The 20,370-nt window shown below is 34.7% G+C and overlaps 1 long non-coding RNA gene across 1 annotated transcript; it reads left to right on the plus strand.

Moving 5' to 3' along the window:
* The first annotated feature begins 1,412 nt into the window (after nucleotides 1-1,412).
* Nucleotides 1,413-9,248, plus strand: LOC118165255. The gene is made up of 3 exons (XR_004749945.1): nucleotides 1,413-1,424; nucleotides 8,822-8,824; nucleotides 9,022-9,248. It is a non-coding gene; the product is annotated as an uncharacterized LOC118165255 (long non-coding RNA).
* Nucleotides 9,249-20,370: the final 11,122 nt, after the last annotated feature.

Here is a 20,370-nt window from a genome sequence, read left to right on the forward strand (position 1 = left end):
ACAACACTGGTGTGATACCACTGCTGTTCTAGCTACAAGTGCAGAGCGCAGCACTGTATGGGCTGCTGCAGGGAAAGTTAACATCCCAGCCAGACCCAGTACAGCATGACAAAATTTTAGGGGAAACAAGTTGTGTATGCTTGTAGTGCCTGTGAAGTTCTGTTTGTTCTTCCAGAGATATTTATAAATGTTTACATATAGCTCCTAACCTTTGGATTAAAACATGAAAGTAGAATAGCATCACACATTCACATTTAGGTTATATAAAATATACAAACAGTTTTGTTAATTAAACTAGTCCATGATTTTTTTTTTTTCTTTTATTTTCATGCACTTCCTATACTGCAATTATCTGCTTTCTCCAGTCTACGCTTTCTTCAGTCTTTTTCCCTGCAAAACCTTCCATTCTCCCCACAACTTTTAAAATCACCTATCTCCTTCCCTGCTTCTTGACATGCAGTAACTTCTGCCATCCCCAAACCAGCTACAGGCTGTCTGGATGTTGACTGGTCACCAATAGAAATGTGCCGCTTCGCCAGACAGAAGATTAGTGCTCCCTCTTAGGGGACTGCTGAGCTAAACACTTGGATCTCTCTTGTATCCAGCCTCTGATTACAGTGTCACTGCATGCTCTGCCCCTTTAGGTAACTCAGCTGAAAGGCTGGAATCATACAGAGCACCTCGCAGGCACACAGCACGATCACAGACTTCGTAAACATCAGGCTAAAATATTCCACATGAAAATTAATCACTGAACTTACAGTAAGGCATAAAAAAGTAAAAACAACTTTCAAGCTTCTTATATATTAGGATGACTACAAGAATTGAAAATTGGGTAAAAACAAAACCAGAATCCTATTGCCACCAGTATGTTAAATAAATAAATAAATAAACCTTGTTCCTTTGCTGTTGCCAGATTCTCCTCTGCTCAAAACTGTAGTTGAGAATAAACCAGGACTTCTGTGGTTCCTACATACCGGTTGTACAAAATGTGTTACAATGAAGTCAAGCTAGTTCGAGCCAAGCTAGTTTGGAGGCATGACAAGATGATTTATGTCTCCCTCAGCTATAAGTGACCTATTATATTTTTTATTCATAAATTTACTGTAGTAAATTTACTGTCTCGCCTCACTCTCCTCTTCTCTAGGCTGAACAAACCATGTGAATGAAGCCACTCCTCGTATATCTTCCCCCTTATACCCTTCACCATATTTGTTGCCCTTGCTCTGGATGTTCTCTGATAGTTCCATGTCTTTTTTATATTGTAGTGCCCCAAACTGCACAAAAGTACTTGAGCTGAATATAGACTAGAGTTGGACAATCACTTCTTTCAGCTAGCTACCAATGCTGTGCTTGATGCACCTCAGGTTACAGGTGGCCCTTTTGGCTGCCAGAGCACACTGCTGACTCATATTCAACTTGCTGTCAAACAGAACCCCCAGTTTCTGTGTATCCTCTGTCAGAGGATTTAACTTTTTACATCTTGATTTACATCTATAGTGCTATCTATAGACCCAGAGTAAAAATAGATAGATGTAACCATTTGCAAGAAAGAATATGGTCACTGTTTGGACTGAATGAAGCCTATGAAGTAGGATTCATCTATCTTTGAGACATTTCATCTTCTCTACCATAATATATCCTTAGATTGGTTGAACTGAGATCAACAATCAAACCATAAACACTTGCCTAGAAGAGTCAAAATATAATGCTTGTCTAATGCTGGTCCTCAGACCACAGAAAAATGCTACACAAGGATTTGATGTAAAATATTTGTTAAGATATAGAAACTAGATTTTAATTACCTAGAATTTTCTGGAACAGAAATAAATACATAAATAAATAAATAATGAGAAATCTGCCACATATAAGCACCTATAAAAAGACAGAAAAATAAAGTAAAGGTAGGCCAAAGCTGGAAACAGCATAGTATGGATGGTGACTAAGAAAAACAAAACAAAACAAAACAAATGCTATTTACCAAATATGAAAAATATTTATTTCATTCTCTTCAAAAGGAATGAAAGAAATTTGTCTAGGTGTACCAAATGCAGAAGCTGACTCATTACTAGGTCCATGAGAAGTGTGCTGGGACAGATTTTTTCCTCTGACTACTCAAGCAATGCACTTGGAGCAAAAATATTAATGTAGTTTCTAAATAGTAACAGTTACTCCTCACATCTTTTTTATGCTTACTAGAAAAATACATAACATTTTCGTATAACTATTTTTATATCATCTGTCAGCAAAAATTCTAATAGTTTCCAATGTTCCTATATTTGGCATAAATGAAATAAGCTCGCTTTTTTTTATTATTTTTTTTCTATTATTATTATTTTTTTTTCTTCTTTTTCTCCCGGATTTGCTCCTATTAGCTAAATGACCACTTAATCCAAAGATCCAAAGATAGAGTGGAAATTCATATTACTGGTTGAAGTAAGTCATTGGTGCTGTAAATGCTAATTTCACTACTGCAGTTACAACAATCTGGGAATAAAAGTAAGATTTGAAAGGAAAAATGAAGATCAGCTTTATTCAGACAATAGTAATACTCCTACTCAAGTTTGTGAAATAGATACTATTTACATGGGATCCTCTGAAGAATCATTTTAACTGCTACACAAGAAAGGGAGACTGCAGGAAGAAAAATCAGCTATATAACAAGATATAACTTCACAGCTAAGAAATCATTTATTGGGGGGAAAGGACTATGAGACGCTGATCTGCAAAATCATGAGTGACACAGGGTGAATGGTGGTTGACTCTTCACTTTATCTTCTCACATAAGCACTAGGGAACATCAATAAAAGTTCCCAGCAGACATGTTAATAAGAAACAAAAAATGATGACTTCACATACAAGGGTAATAGATCTGTGCAGCTAAAAGATAATATATTTATTTATTTATTTTAAGAGAAGACTGGACAAGGGGAGCCTGGAAGAGAAAGAGAAACATTCTAAGTATTATTAAATAGGCAATCTGTTTCAGTGTAGATGATCCCATGAGCTGGAACTAGGCAACAGAAAAGTAGTCATTGGACTCAATATTGTGGGCCATGTTATTGCTCTTCTAGCAAAACTAGATTTTGGCCAATATTTGAAACATGATTCTGGCGTAAATGAAGATGTGGGCTGTTAGTCTGAACTATTAAGTATAACTGTTATGCAATATGTAACAAAATGCTTCCTTAAAATTATAAAGCCACAACAATTTGAACAATCTTGAACTATTTCATTACAGTTAAATAAGGAGTAAATTACATCTAAAGAAGAATATATTGCAATAAACTTATGTGTGTGTGTCAAAATCAATTTCAGACATTTATATGGAACAACTCATGCTGATCCAGTTTTGTGGTAATATACAAACATTCTCCCTTCTTGGAAGCATGGCAAGAAACTTCTTTTATTCATGCAACTAGCTGTATTGTAATCAATAGAACTGAAATCACTCAAGCTCTCCACAGAAATCACTGGAGCTGCAGTGGCAGAATTAGACCAACTTTGTTTCAACAAAGAAAGCAGACAAGAAGACAAAGTTAGCTCAATGTCAGAGTTATTTTCTAAACAGCTCACATGAGACCTAAAATTTTATCTGTGGAACTTGTATCACATACCCACTGTCATAAGATGAGCTATTCTAATACTTACAGAAGCTAACAATCCTCATCCTTTTATTGCCACCTGCTACTAGCATGAAGCTGAGTCAGCTTTATGAACTTAAATTGATCACTTTTTTTTTTTTTTTTTTTTTTTTTTTACATTCTTTTCACAATCTTTTGAGAAATTGCATGTATTCAAAATCATGGAAAATTTAAATATACATGGTGAACACAGGAATATGCCTCAATTATATTGTTTGTAACAATAGAGAAAGCACTATATACAGAGAACTAAAATAACATTTTTTTTTTTTTAATATGTTATGAAATTCGTAGAATATTTCCCATTTCATTCACTTCTGTGTGTGATACTGAAAATATAATGAGGTATTACTACATGCCTTAAAAGACTAATTGACATGAAGAAGTGCAGTTTCTGTAGTTTCCACTAGACACTGGTATATGCAGGCACTACTGTAAATGTTCCTCTATGGAGAAAGCTCTTGAATTACAGCACAGTTCATCAAATAAGTTTGTAGATAACCTATTTTATAACTATTCCACAAAATCAGAAAATATGTATTGTACTTTTTAAACAGGAATAGAGAAAAAAAAAATCTACGGACCTTAATTTATGTTAAAACTTTTTTGAAGTTTCAATCCCATTCTTCTGACATTTAAAATTGCTGTGGATAATTTACTTAATCAAAGACCACTGTAAAAGTAATTGAATATTTATCCTATTAAACAGCTATGCAGTTATTTTGGTTTTGTAGATTTATATATAAACACTGAGAAATCTTTTTGGACCCTCTTCCATTTCAAAGACATTTAGAATGGCTTTGGAGTAATTGCCTTATGTGAAAACTTCCAATGAAGAATTTAACATATATATTATTTTAGTTTTATTTTTTTAACTTATTTTGAATATAAAATTGGAGTAGGGGAGGGGAGGGTGAAAAAGATCTTTCCATCAATATCTGGAAACATTCTTCTCTCACAGGTGCTGTAAGTTTGTCCTCTATTATTTATATAGCCATTAACAAGTGCTAGAGATGTCTGTGTTTTACTTTTCAGACAATTGTTATTTTTCTTAGTAGCAGACACCATGATATAATCTTATCCCAGAAACTCCATCTTTACAGCAATGTTCTTACTCTAAATGCTGGCTGTTCTTTTTCATTCTCAACTATTGAGACAGCTTATGATAACTCACATAGACTTAATTATCAAGTTTTGTAATCTTGAAATAAGAGTTGAATCTCTCAGAAATGAAACAATACAATTCTCTTCTGACAATTGGGCTGAACTACAGAAATCTTAAGTTTTGACCATTTTTGTTAAAATATTGCCAGCATGATTCCTACATATTTTTATAAATAGGCTAATACTACCAAGGATAAAGCTTACTTTTAGATGTGTGCCAAACAAAACAAATCTCTCTGAGAAGAGTGTTCCGGGATTCAGAAACGTATTCTACATGAGAAACGTGTCTACATGAGAATTATAATTTGTTGTAAATAAATATTACACAAAAAGAATTTCCAGTTTCAATTGTCTTGTCTAATTTATCCCAATTTCTCATTTCTAAGAGCATTTTATTGGTAAAATTAGAAATAGAGATCAAAATGACTTCCATTCTTCTACCATCTTACTATTTAAAAGGACAAATAAATAGATCTTCCAGTTTCCAGTTTGAAAAGCACTGCAAGGACCAAGCTTCCAATTTTCCCCCATTTTAAAATGGCCATAAAAGAAGGACTTTTGGGGCCATATGAATATTGTGTCATGCAAAGACCTCTTCTGCAAACGTAGGTTGCTATAGTATATATTAAAGTACTCCTGTGTCTTAGATAGGGGCTTGCAATTTCTGACCTTTTCTCTAGTAATGGATTCAACAGCTAAAGCCATCAACAACCAGAAGTGAGATATATAATGATGGTTCACATAAAATAAGTAGAATATTGTTTATTTTTAGAAGTTAGAAGACAGCAGCAAGCACTTGTACATAGAATAATAAAATTTAAGTTAGAGATATAGAATTTACTCTTTTTAATGTTTTCTGCTTGATATGAATAAAGTTCATATCAATTAATATAATGGTGCACAATTTTTTTCATATGGTTGTATGGGAAGCAATTTTTCTTTCCTGCAATTATTGTTTCATTTTTTTTTTTTTTTTTCTGGTTCCATATGATTATATATATAGATTGAACTTGCTTCTAAGTATCTATGTTAATAAGAAAGGAAGCTATTTATTTAAAGATCTATTATTATTATTATTTACACTATTGTTTAAAGATCTATTATTATTATTATTATTTACACAGTTACACTTTCTAAGCAAAAAAAAAAAAACATTCAGAACTTCACATTAAAAGGACAATGACACAATTTTAAAAACATTTTTTTTTTTAAAAAAAAAAAAACAAAACCCCTTTTTTGCAATCAATTTTGGTTTAGGCAGATCCATTCATGGTGAGTAAAATAAGTATTTTTGTTTGTTTGTTTTCTGTTTGCTATTCCAGGAAATTTATCATTGCTCTATGACTTCATGCTTCTACATATGCAAGCAGTGAACTTTCAAAACAGGTTCCAAAATTGCAGTGTATTTTTCTATTTTTTTTGTTTGTTTTTGACATTAAGGAACACTGTGATTTTTTATTTTGTATCTTGAAAAATAAATCTTTATTTTTGCAATTTCATAATCTTTTCCATTTTTTTAACAATAAGAGCAAAATGGAAGGAGTTTGTGAACTTCATGTTGGCTTTCAAGAAGTACTTTGTTGGTACTATTTGAAACTGTAAACTAAATTATTTCAGAGGAGATTTAAAATGGGTATAATCTACATATAAATTGGTTTTAGAACCAAAGGGGGCCTGTAGTCAGTATATATTATGTTAAGATTCTATCACATTGTCTAATGGAATAGATTTTATTAAGTATTATAAAACAGCATGAGATGTTTTCAATAGAAAGCAAATTGAACTGAAACAGATAATTAATTACTGCAACTCATTTTTTCAACACAGCATAGACACAAATGCATTGGTTATACATGTGTATATTACATATTGCATCATAAAGCTGTCAGCATAAATTTTTGTGTACCTAAAATAATCAATATGCTTTTCCTTCAATGTTTTAACATTTTTAAATCACATTTTGCATACACAGAATCACTTTGTCCTGTTGGAATAAATGAACTCTTTAACAATTTCCATATAAAAATGCTTTCTTGTAGTTAATAAGATTGCCACAGACCTATAGCAATTAGGTCTGTGGCATAGAGACCTTAAATCTAACTTCAGCCTCATGAGGAATGTCCAAGAGCCAAAATTGTACCATGAATCCTTGGACAAGGAACCCTGAGAATTACCTTGGTTATACTGCACTAATATCAGAAAGGACTTTTGTGAAGTCATTTATTTAGAGAAGTTTTAGTTTAAAAAAATTGGAAACATGATTCCTATCAAATCTAATCACTCCATCTTTGAAAACAAGCAAACAAGCAAACAAAAAACAACAACAACAAAGACTGAAATTTGGAAGATATTTAACTTGTAAATAAAATTACCTTTCTTTACTTGGATGGATTAAAAAAAAATAATAATAATTTGTGAGAGAACTTCCCAGTGATATTCCAAGCTATTGAAAAGTTCAGCACTTCAGATATGAGATTCTTACAATTTTGAAATAGGGCATGTTCTTCTGTGGAGAGGACACAAACTTCTTTCTGAGGTCAGACTTTGGGTTCAGAACAGGTCACAACTACTTCAGAAATGACAGGAGAGCATTCAAATAGAAAGCCTATTGTATTAAGGCTCTCGCCCCAGTAACATTTTTTTCTTTTTCCCTCCAGAAATAAATTATTTATAAAAATACAAAAGTAGTCTTCTGTATTGTGTTTCTTTAAGCATAACTTAATTATACAACCCTTGCAAACTAAATTTATGCTGGTCTAAAGTCTACTATATAAATATATATATATATTTGCAGTCATGTATTATTTCCTAAGGTAAGTGAATATTAATTTATTCAAACCATATATAAAACAACCACATATCCTTTTTCTGAACCAGTTCACGGTACATAACTTCCCCTTCTGTATTCATATTGCTCAACCATAACCTTCTCAAACATCCCAAGCTACTTAAGAAGACATCTGTTTGTTGTGTAAGTAGCACAAGCAAAATACCGAATGGAACCCCATCCAAATGAGCAGTCACTTGTAGCCATCTATATCTATGGTGCTTTTCAGATGACTCATGTCATAAATATTAATATCCTGACAAAATATTGCATTCTATCTTACTTGGAAAACCATATTTACACTCAAAAAACACTGCTACAGTCTCAGTTGAAGGTACTTTGCTTCCAGACGTAGTCTGCCATGTTTCCTTGTTTTGTAAATTCAATTCCTAATATTGCAACTACTATCCACTGCTGTTCATTTCAAATTTTTAGTATTGTCTTTGCTATGAAAGTTCCCCTTGCAAGAAAATTCATCTTCAGAAGCCCTCCAGTCTTTGCAAACATAGCACTTACGGCTGTTGTCTCCACAGTTACTAGCTTAAAACTAAAAAGTTTATTCAAATTGGGTATTTCTATGAGAAATGTGGAAGCTGGGCTCAGTCTCTGCCATCTGACCTATAAAGTGACTTTCCTGATATGAAAACCAGGGAACAATGAGAGCTGTAGTCTCTTGGAAACAGGCTTGCTGTACTACAGTCGCAATATCAAAGATTTATATTAAAGAGAAAGAAGAAAGGAATCGCAGGAATTTTCCCACCAAGCGGGGGGGGAGTGTCAATCTGCTGGAGGGTAGGAAGGACCTGCAGAGGGACCTGGACAGGATAGAGAGATGGGCAGAGGCCAATGGGATGAGGTTCAACATGGCTAAGTGCTGGGTCCTGCACTTCAGCCACAACAACCCCATGCAGTGCTACAGGCTTGGGGCAGAGTGGATCAAAAGCTGTGCAGAAGAAATGGATCTAGGGGTGTTGATCGATGCTCACCTGAATATGAGCTGGAAGTGTGCTCAGGTGGCCAAGGCCAACGGCATCCTGGCTTGTATCAGGAATAGTGTAGCCAGCAGGACCAGGGAGGTGTACTCTGCTCTGGTGAAGCCTCACCTCGAGTACTCTGTTCAGTTTTTGGCCCTCACTACAAGAAGGACATTGAGGCCCTGGAACATGTCCAGAGAAGGACTATGAAGCTGGTGAAGGGCCTGGAACACAAGTCCTATTGAAGAGTGGCTGAGGGAACTGGGGCTATTTAGTCTGGGAAAGAGAAAAGAAGGGGAGACCTTACTGCTCTCTGCACCAACCCGAAAGGAAGTTGTGGGGAGCTGGGGGTCTGCCTTTTCTGAAGATGACTAGTGATAGGACTAGAGGGAATGTCCTCAGGTTGCGCCAGGGGAAGTTTAGGTTAGAAATTAGGAGACATTTATTCTCAGAAAGAGTAGTCAGGCATTGAAATAGGTTGCCCAGGGAGGTGGTGGAGTCACTGTCCCGGGGGGTGTTGAAGGAAAGGTCGGACCTGGCACTTCGGGACATGATTTATTGGGTGACATTGGTGGTAGGGGGATGGTTGGACCAGATGATCTTGGAGGTCCTTTCCAACCTTAATGATTCTATGATTCTATGAATAATAGAGTGATTAGTGTTCATAACCTCCTGCTTAGCAGTGGGATTCTGAATATCTCAACTCCAACCTCTGTCTTTCTTGGGTGCATCCATTGCACTGAACATCAGAATTAATTTTGTTTTGCAAATAAATGGCTGAAGGACTCAATGATTAACTGAATAATTCAGCTTAATCATAGACAAACATATTCAGAAAAAACATGGGTCTACAAATAAGATATTTTTTAGTCTTTTAGATTAAAAGCACAAAACTGTAAACAACCTCTTCATGCACTTTGCTTAATATTCAGGTTTGTGTGAACGGGGCATTTACTTATAATTAAGTTCAGTATACTTAAAAAAAAATCTTAGAGATTGCTTTTCTACCTTATACAGAGGCTTTTTATCTGTTTCAGTTACAAATTAACTAGTATGAAATACAACAGTTATGATTCTTTTTTCCTTTTTCTTTTTGCCTGATCTGTTCCTTTCCATTTCTGTACTCCATTTGCAGGAATAAAAATAAAGCAGTCCACTAAACTCAAGTGATATACCTGAAATAACAGAGAAAATCTTTAAGAAAGGTAAATGGTTTTCCATGCACTGTAAAAGATACTGTCTTCTGAGGGGCTTAGAATTCTCGTTTCTTGTGCAAGGTCTCCTCTCATTGGAATAATGTGTATATTTATTCAAATAAAGACAAACAATGTGGTTTATCAATTTTGAATATCACCACATTTCAATACTGATAAAATAAGTTGGTCATTTGGATAGAATATTCTCAACGGATCAGACTTTTTCTGTTGTAAAAAAAATTAGCTAAAGTTCAAATAAAAATAATTATCTTATAAAAATAAAATGAATAATAACAACAGAATCACAGAATGGTTTATGTTGGAAGGGACCTCTGGATGCCATATAGTCCAGACCCCCTGCTCAAGCGTGGTACCCTCAAGTACATTACCCAGGACTGTGACCAGACAGCTTTTGAATATCTTCAGGGAAAGAGACTCCACCACCTCTCTGGGAAACCTGTTCCAGTGCTCAGTCACCCTCACAGTAGAGAAGTTTATCCTCATGTTCAAATGGAACTTCCTGTGTTACATACACCTCTCATTGTTGGGCACCTGTAAGAAAATTTTGGCCCCATCTTCTTGACACCCTCCCTTCAGATACTTATACACATTGATCAGATCTTCCTAGCCTTCTCTTATCCAAGCTAAAAAGGCCCATCTCTCTGAGCCTTTCCTCATATGAGAGATGTTTTAGTCCCTTATCTTTTTAATTGCCCTTTGCTGGATTCTCACGCAGGAGTTCCATGTCTTTTTTGTAATGGGAAGCCCAGAATTGGATGTAGCACTCCAGCTGAGGCCTCACCAGAGCTGCATAGTGGAGAAGGATTACCTCCCTCGACATGCTGGCAGTACTCTTCCAAATGCACCCACGACACCATTGGCCTTCAGGGCCCATTGCTAGCTCATGGTCAATGCATTGTCCACCAGGACTCCCACGTGTTTCACTGCAGAGCTAATTTCTACCAGGTCAGCCCCCAGCCTGTACTGGGGTTATTCCTTCCCAGGTACAGGAAGATGCTGCACTTGCTTTTGCTGAATTTCAAGAGGTTCCTCTCTGCCCATCTCTTCAGACTGTTAAGATCCTTCTGAATAGCAGCATAGCACTCTGGGCTATCAGCCACTCCTCCCAGTTTTGGGTTATCAGCAAACTTGTTGAGGGTGTACTCTGTCCTTTCATCCGGGCCATTGATGTATAAGTTAAAGAACACCAGACCGAGCACTGATCCCTTGGAGACGTCTATTCCCAGTCCTTGTTAGCTGTACTCAGACGGCCACACAATGCAGCCATGTTGCTCGGTTATGAATACTTCAGGTCAACCACTCAGCCAGTGGAATGGCCCTCCTCCACGAAGGGGCCCTCCCTGTACATGCTCCCACAGAAACTACAGCCCCACACCCTAGTTACCAGAGGTCCCTAGGGCTGCCTTTTGTGGGTGCATGTGCTCACTATGACTGCTGGTCCTGCCTATGCCCCATCCGCTACTCTTGCACGAGCTGCCTGCCCAAGGCAGGTCTCCCTGCTCCCCTGGGGATTCCCTGGTTCGGGAACACCCATTGTACCCAGAAGTACCCTGCTCTACTACAGAATTTGCCCACAACAGAACTCATCGCCTTGACAATATGTATTTCTGTTGATAAAAACTGTTACCTGTCTGTGAACAGTATGTGTTATCGCAACAAAGCTTTATTATCTTTCGTTTGTTTTCCTCTGAACTTCATCAAATTCAGATTAACATTCTTTGAGACAAATCTGGCCATGACATGTTCTTTATAGATATTGCCGTAAAATAGTAGCTGCATTTATAAGTAACTTTTGAAGTTTTGTGTTGTCCTGGTTTTGGCTAGGATAGAGTTATTTTTTCTCCTAGTAGTTGGTAGGGTGCTGTGTTTGGGATTTAGGATGAGAAGAATGTTGATATTACACAGATGTTTTAATTGTTGCAGAGCAGTGCTTACACTAAGCCAAGGACTTTTCAACTTCTCACGCTGTCCTGCCAGTGGACAGGAGCTGGAAGGGGACAGACCCAGGACAGCTGACCCAAACTGGCCAAAGGGATATTCCCTGGTGTCACACTGAAAAACTAAGTGCTGGAGGGGTGGGGGCTGGCTGGGTGGCTGGGTGGCTAGGACGGCTGGCTGGGGTGGGGGGACCGGCTGCTTGGACAGCTGGTGGTGAGCAATTGTTTTGTACATATTATTATTTGTAGTACTATTATCATTATTATTATTGTCCTTTCTTTTCTGTCCTAATAAACTGTTTCTACCTCAACCCACAGGCTTTCATTTCTTTCTGATTCTCTAACCCATCCCAGAGAGGGAGGAAAGGGTGAACGAACTGCTGTGTGGTGTTTAGCTGCCAGCCGGGTTAAACCACAACATGTGTCAACACCTCTAATACAATATTACAGTAAAAAATATGATTCTAATTTTTTAAATAGACTTTTTATTTTTACAGTGTTTGAGACTATATATATGTGTGCAAACATAAACAAACAAAAATATACAAGGATAATATGAAAGTTGGTGGTGGTGGTCTCTGTATGGGGAATTAGATGATCTTTAAGGTCTCTTCCAACACAAACCATTCCATGATTCTATGATAATAAAGTGGGAAATACAATTAGGACAAATTGCATGGAAGCTTACTAAAATATTTGAAAATGAACAAAAAGGTGTTTTAAGTGTAAGTTAAAATATGAAAAAAATAAACTCATTTTCATTGGATGTCCATGCTCTTTTCTGTAGCTTTAAGATGTCCTCATCCCAGGTTCATACTGCCTTCTAATAAGTCCTGTAACATCACAGAATAAGGACTCTCCCGTAAGTGTTGATCCACAGCAGCTGGAGCAATTTATGATGTTTTCTCAAGTAAACCAGGAGGCAATTAAAAATAAATTTCAAAGTCATTCTTCATTAAGTAATACAACTCTATGGATGTTGTATCTCCCTTGTTCCAATATTCTTTTAAATATTGGTAAGTTAGAATTCTACTTTCTGTCTTAAATTATACCTGGATGACTAGCTAATAACTCTTTTTATCATGACCTGTCAGTTTTCAAATTACAAAGAGCTTTTTGTTTTAAATTATTCATAGAAGCCTTTAGAGAATAGTTATTCATTTGCACATTGTTTGGAATAATTAACTGCTAATATGGAAATGTTGAAATTCTCCCCCCTCCCCCCTCGCCAACCCCCATCTCTTTGAGCCACTAGCCTTTTTTAATTACCAATGACAGAAAAGATGGTAGTTCCTCATCAGTTTAAATTTTAGCTGCTTGAACAATGATCTCCCTCTACTTAAATGATTTTGTTTTTGGAGAAGAGATGCTGAAAATAGGAATACATTCCCAGTTAACTCAGTTCTTAAAGGAAACATGTAATCTACATGAATTATATATCATGTTCACAGTATTCTTTGAGATAGTTACTTTTCCTCTAAGCACAGTAAAAACTCAGGGTGATCTTGATAACATATGTTTATAAATCAAGATCGCATTAGTGGAAATATTTGCAAACAAACCAAATGAAGTTAGTCCTCCAGAGCTTTGCATGCTGCATACAGGGAAATTTTATTATATTTGTATCAATAAACTGTACAGAAGAAAGCTTCTTCCCTGGTGCTCATACCAACTGGTAGAGTCTGCTTGAACATAGGATTAAACTATCCCAGCCGCTGAAATAAAACTCCTGCATTCGACCATTTAGGAATTATTCCTGGCTTTCTGTAACTACTGAAACTTGCCCATGGTTTGTCTGGGAGCATACCAACAGGCACTAACCTAAGACATGCCAGACCTCCACCCTTATGTTGTTGCTTGCAAAAACAGCCTAACAGTACAGCCAGGTGAGCAGTGCTACCCAGACCACAGCACCTCTTACAGCACTACTCTAGATGTAGCCACAGGTATTCACCCAAACAGATAAAGTTTTACCATATGAAAAAAAAAAAAAAAAAAAAAGAATGAAAAAATAAATAAACAAACAAACAAAAACGTGAAAGGGATTTGTAGCTTAAAAAAGATTGCTGTGAGAGGATGAATCACAAGGCACAACTTCATGGACTTTGGCCGGGTGCCAGCCTACTTGCTTTTCAACTGTCTGAAACCAGCAGATGCAGGAAACACGCCTTAGCATTTTTCCTGTTTTGTCTCAGTTAAGTCATCAATCAAGATGCACGCTGATTACTTCTTTCTTACTCATTTTTTAACTTTACTGTTGCTTTGTGTTTCTCCAATTTTAACGATTCTTGTTTTCTTTTTCTTTCCTCTCACCTTTTGCAGCATACTAATACTGACTGATCAGCAAGATTAATTAGCATTTTTAGCCCTATGCCTTCCGTTCAAGCACGTTTAAGAAAAAAAATAAAAACTCTTTAAGCAGCTAGCTACAAAAATGACCACGTCAAAGCTTATCTTAAAGATTTTACTTTTGAAAGTTCCCTTCCCCTTCAAAACTGAAAGGAAACCATCTTTCCTATGGTAACAAAGTCTGAAATATAAGGAGATTCTAAGAACTGTAAGATTTATGAATTTATTTTCTGAAATGTTATTGAAACAAAACAAAACAAAAAAAAGATAGCACAGTCAGGTATTAAATATATATATATTTATAAATATATTAAAAAAAAAAAAAAAAAAAAAAACTAATTCCTTCAAGTTTCCATACTCACCTAATAGTCAATATTTTGTTTTGTTTTGTTTTGTTTTGTTTTTTTCTTTGAAAGCAATAATTATAACTGACATGATAACATTAGCATGAAAATTTCAGTATGAAGTTTTAGGTAGGTCATTTTAACTTTCGGGGTAGTGATATGAAGACTTTGAACTAAAACACTATAAGAATGTTGTCCTCAAATCCCAGAAGGTATTTTATCCTCACATAAGAAATTTTATTAAGAATGAAATGCAAATGAAATGCCAAAATGAAATTATAACATTCTCATAATCTATAGGTCTACAGATTTTTAAAATAATGAAAAAAATATAATTCTATATTAAGGTTATATCCTTGGGGGGAAAAAATAATACGGTAGGTTTTCATACATGTAAGACCTTTTCCCATAGCATATCCTATTACTTTTATATTGCTATATCCTGAGCTAAACTTTCAGAAAAATCTTTTCTAAACACTTGTTAAACTTAATTTATTTTGTGTTGCAAGAAATATTTAACTTCTCACGTTCTATTTTTATTGTTTAACATCAAGAAGGAAATGTACTTAAATTGTTAAATTTGCTAAATAAAATTTTACTTTACTATATTTTGTCAGGCCACTGGGCTTCAAAGGAGATCAAGTGAAGTTCAAATTGTGACAAGTGCTTTCTAGGGAAATGTACATTTTGATGAAGTTGTGTAGCTCTGTGGTAATGGAATTTGCTAAAGTATCTCCTGTTGTTGCAATAATATATTCCAATTATTGTTAATCAGAAATAAATATATATATAAAAAATAAAATAATAAAGATGTATACCAATGTTGAGATAATAATAATGCAGGCTTGTCATTCTGAGATGTAAAGAGGCAGGAGAACCTTACTATTTACTTTGTGATGTTCTACCTGCATCTGATTTGACATGACTAGGAATTCATCTGATTGTAACTTAGGACTTTGCTGATTCTTGAAGTTGGTAATGATGATTTAGATCACACTTTATTTATTTATTTATTTATGCTTGTTTTCTGATCATTTTAAACTGTTTCTTCTATCTCTCTGAATGTATAGAGAAAATTATGTTCCTTTTCTGGCTGCAATTTTTGCATTAATCTGTCAATATATTCAATATATATTAAACTTTAATTTCACATTTGCATTTTCAATAAAACTTCACTTTTTATATGATTACAAAAACCTGAAATGCCATTGAATTAAACAAATTGCTTAGCTTCAGATTTGAGCTATGATCTTTTTTAGCCCAGCTGAAACCAGAATTCAAACTAAAAAAGTCAGTATTTTGATTTGTTAAACTTTCTTCCACATAGAAAATCAAGTGATACAGATTAATGAAGGATATGTTTTGGCAGCAGATGGTGTGCATTTTTTTGCCATATTATACACAGGTATAAGTAGCACAAGCAAACTGTGGCATATTAAAAACTTGAATATATATATAACTGACTAGAATTTCATTTCATTTATATATTCAAGTGAATGAATGTAATTCTTTAATTTACATTGAACATATTGACTTTGACTTCAAATTAGTAATTGGTCCTAAATTATATTAAACCAGTATTGGTGGAGAATTTATGGGAGTTTTTGAACAACCCTAGGTATGCTATAATTTGTTTTGAAGAAGGAGGTGAGAAGTGATTGTCATTTTACCTGTGTTTATTACATTAGATTGTGGTCTTTAGATAAGTAGAACTTATACCATGTTCAGTATCAGCAGTCAAGCTTGAATTTTAACATATCTTATTTGAAGTTTGCTGATTCCAGCTGGAAAGAATGGTGTTATAACCCTTCATGTACTTTCTCACTGAGAAAAATGTTATTTTGAAGAACAGTTATTTGCCATGTATATGGAGATGTCTGGAGGCAGTGATAAATTAAATATTTTTGTCGTTTTGAAATCAGGGTAGCGTAGTATTAACTGTTTTTATTTTTGTTTGTTTGTTTTTTTTGTTTGTTTTATTTATTTATTTATTTTAAGGGAAATACCCTGAGGATAAGCCGACTATCTTCTAACCAGACTAATGTTTGGTTCCTGGAAGCTTGTTTGTATACCAGTTTGTATTACTACATGTGACTCTCATTTATGTATGTGTGTATGTGTATACATGCGTATATATATATGTGTGTTTCATACTCTAAGTATGTGATACATACCTTGGGGTTGTGACTGAAACGTATAAACTGCATACAAGACTATAGTATTCAGAGAGAGTGGAAACTAACAATAAAATTGCATGCTATATTGAAAACAAGCAGAGTTTGGCTTAATTTCCAGCATGGATCAAAACTTTCTGTGGCATGCAATTCTAAAAAGACTTTCACCATATACAGATAACAAATATTTGAAATATTATCTGCAGGGCTTTCTAGTAACATATTGGATTCACAATTTATAAAAGAAAAGAAAAAAAAAATACTCCCCATATACAGAATTTCTCACTGAACTCTTCAGCCAAATAGATGTGGAAAAAAAAACACTGCAATGTATAATTTACTAAAACACAGTACAATGTCATATTGGAACTGAGTATTGCTCTAATGGAGCCTAGAAATTCCATGACTCTGAAGGGTTTGAGTTGAGTAGATAAGCTCCAGCAAAACAGTGGCATGTATAAATTCCTTGTTATCAGCAAGGATTATAAATGTATATTTCATCCTGGACTGTTTTGCCCAATTATCAATGCATGTAAAATGACGTTTCAATTTTCGAAGAGCTAATAGGTGTTCTTTATAAACTGTGTCTATTCTGTTTTATCTGTGTCAGTGTCATCAAAATATTAATCAACACTACAGTTGTTGTGCTTTTTTTTTTTTGATATTTCAAGCATCTCACAGTGTTCATGTAGACATGCCATTTGGACTATATCCTCTGACAGGAACTTCTTCATTTCTTCATCCATAGTGAAATGTGATATTGATATATATATATTTAGCACATGCACAGTAGTTTACTAATTTGAGTTTCCTCTTTAGTCTGGATTTTTTTTCCTCCCATGAAACAAATTTCGGTTCTACACTGCTTTTATAATAGCAAGTTGAGTTAAGTTGGCAATAGGCTGAACCAGTTTGGTACAGCCAAAAGTTAAAACTACAACTGATTGCCAGACTAACTGTTAGCATTTCAGCAAATTTATTCCTTTCTGCAGCTAATTTTTCTCCTAGAGGCTGAGGAAATTTGAATCAGTGGTAGTTCTTTTTTCAGCAATAAAAGCTTTTCATTCCCTACATTCAGAGGTGCCTCTTACCTAGTGGACATTAGGATCCAGCCACACTGGAAATTAAAATAAATCTATTGTTCTACATAGTGCAGAGGAGTTGTAAAAGAACATACAGAAACTGATGCCAAGTTTCCATATATTTTTATAACCAAAGTTCAAAGCAATGTACAGTTCTTTGGCATTTGTGCACCTGCATTATTGCTTTCAGTAGGGATTTTGCTGACCATGCTGACCATCTCCAAGTTTGTAGAAATGGATACGCAGAAACCTAGGGTAAGCAAAGATGAGATTTTTACAAGGTTCCTTACAAATTAACAGACCTTTTTTATTATTATTTTTTTATTTTTATTTTTTATTTTCCAACATAAAACAAATCAGTATCCTCATTGTGCTAGTATTATCTTGATAATGAACAACCTATAGTATTCTTGTTTTGCATTTTTCTTTAAAGTCTCTCCTGTTATTAAAGGTACACCTGCACCTACCCACCTACTCATAATAGGTACTTATTTTTTGCACTATTTTCTGTTGAGTTTCTCACCAGCTAAAACAACAACAACAAAAACAACCACCACCAACAAAAAAACAGTCACCAACTATGACACCTACTTATTTTTGGTTTTAGTTATCCTGATTCTGTTTTCTGAAGCATATTTATTGTTTCATTTATATGAAGTATTCCTGTATCTCCCCACGATTGTGAAAATCTTTTGAAGCAATGCAGTCTTGCCATGGTTGTTTTTCTGTGTTTTTTACATCATCCTTATTTAAAGTCTCTTGCGGTCTTCACCTTACAATTCTCTAGCCAAAAATGACATTAAGAAATGTTTTGCTTCAGTTAGAAAACTGAGAGAAAACTAAGTATTTTCTCAATTCTTTGAGGTTTAATATAGGCACTAACATAGGACTTGCCTTCCTCCCCCTCCTCAAAGGAGTAACTTTTATAAGGAAAGTAATTCCTAATCTTATCTCCAGTGTTTTTATTAAAAAAAAAAGTCTCTTTTCTTTTTATTTTTTAATTTAATTTAATTTAATTTAAATTTTTTTTTTTGGTCACAGTTTGTCTTTTTAGTAAATGCATTTTCTCTTTAGGAAAAATGACGAGAAATACATCCCTGGTAGCTAACGGCTGTTATCATTTCAGTTTTACAGATGATGGATTTTCTTCTAAATATCCTCAAGGGTGATCTTTACTGTCAGTGTCTAGCTTGTGATCATGTTCTGAATTTGGACATGGCTGACAGAAATTTCCAGTGCCTTCACTGGAATGACACTTTTGACCCCCTTAGATAAAGATTCAATGTGTTTCTGATAATACTGTAAATACTGTGTTTTGTGTGATTGAGTTGTGAAAAAAAAAAAAAAAAAAAAAAATCCCTAGACTTACTAATCATATTTAGGAAAGGATTGGGAGATAAACAGGGGAAAAAATCTCTTCTGTATAGCAGAGTGGGAGGATATGTATTAGGATTTATTGTTTTCCTCCAAAAAACTCCAGAAGATTTTCTTTGTGATTTATGTTTATAGTATTTGTCTCTACTGATTACTTTTAATGCTACAGTTAGGAATATAAAATGATGGAGAACACTTTGTCCTGTAAGTTTCATGGAAACACAACTTTCTATGGTAAGTAACCACTTAGTCTGTTTCCATGCCAAGAAAGAAGAATAATAGTAATAATAATAATAATAATAATAATAATGATAAAAGCTGTAGGTCTTGAAACTCCAAATCATTTTCCTTAATGGAAGTACAGGCAGTATGCTTCTGTGACTAAAACCTACAGACAGAAGACAGAAGGGTCACTCTAGATTGGCATTCCTGCTATAGTAAGTGACTTTGAATCCTTCCTCTGAAAGAGTTTTTCATTGAGGAGAGCTCCTCTGAAGTCAATGTATAGATCCATTTGCAGAAATGTTTCTTTTTCAGCATTATTCTATTCTTAATGTGAATGCAGAACAAAACTGAGATGTCAACAACTATATATAGTCCACAGTTCTTGCAGTATAATAGTGGAGAACAGGAAAAAAAATCAAAAGATTAAAATTCATTAAGTAGGAGAAAAAATCATGAAGTACTTCAACCAGAGGAGAAGTTTGGATTGAAAATACATGGAGAAAAGAGTTCAGAACAGCTGGGAATTCTATAAACTGTATCAAAGGTCACAAGCATAAAAATTTCAAGCAGCATAAAGCTAGGATGGTCACGACAGATCATCTGGACAGATCATCTTGTGAAGTCTCCAGTGTCCTCAAATGTAAAGAGTAAAAATACTGAAAATTAAAGCTTTTTAGATGACCAAGTATAAAAGATATGCATAAATTTTAAGTAATATAATGAGTTATGATGAGGAAAAAATATTTAAAAATTCATTAGTTTGGAAATAGAGAAATGGCAGACAAGTTGGTCTGCTGTTCAGCAAAAATGGAAAGCTGGTGCTGAGAGGGCAGCATGTTTAATGTCCTTTTAATGCAGTCTTCACAAAATGAGTCAGCTGTGATTAGCTGGCTAGCAGTATCAAGGACGGAGTGATACAACAGGGAAAGAGCAGTTTAGAGAGTGCCTACATAAATTAGATATTTTGAAATCAGTTGCGTCTGGTGAAATTCACACAGTTACCTAGAAAATAAAACCATTTTCTATGGGAAAGTGTGGAGGATAGGAAAAGGTTTCTAG

Source organism: Oxyura jamaicensis, chromosome 3 (genome assembly GCF_011077185.1).
Source record: "Oxyura jamaicensis isolate SHBP4307 breed ruddy duck chromosome 3, BPBGC_Ojam_1.0, whole genome shotgun sequence".
NCBI lineage: Eukaryota > Metazoa > Chordata > Aves > Anseriformes > Anatidae > Oxyura > Oxyura jamaicensis.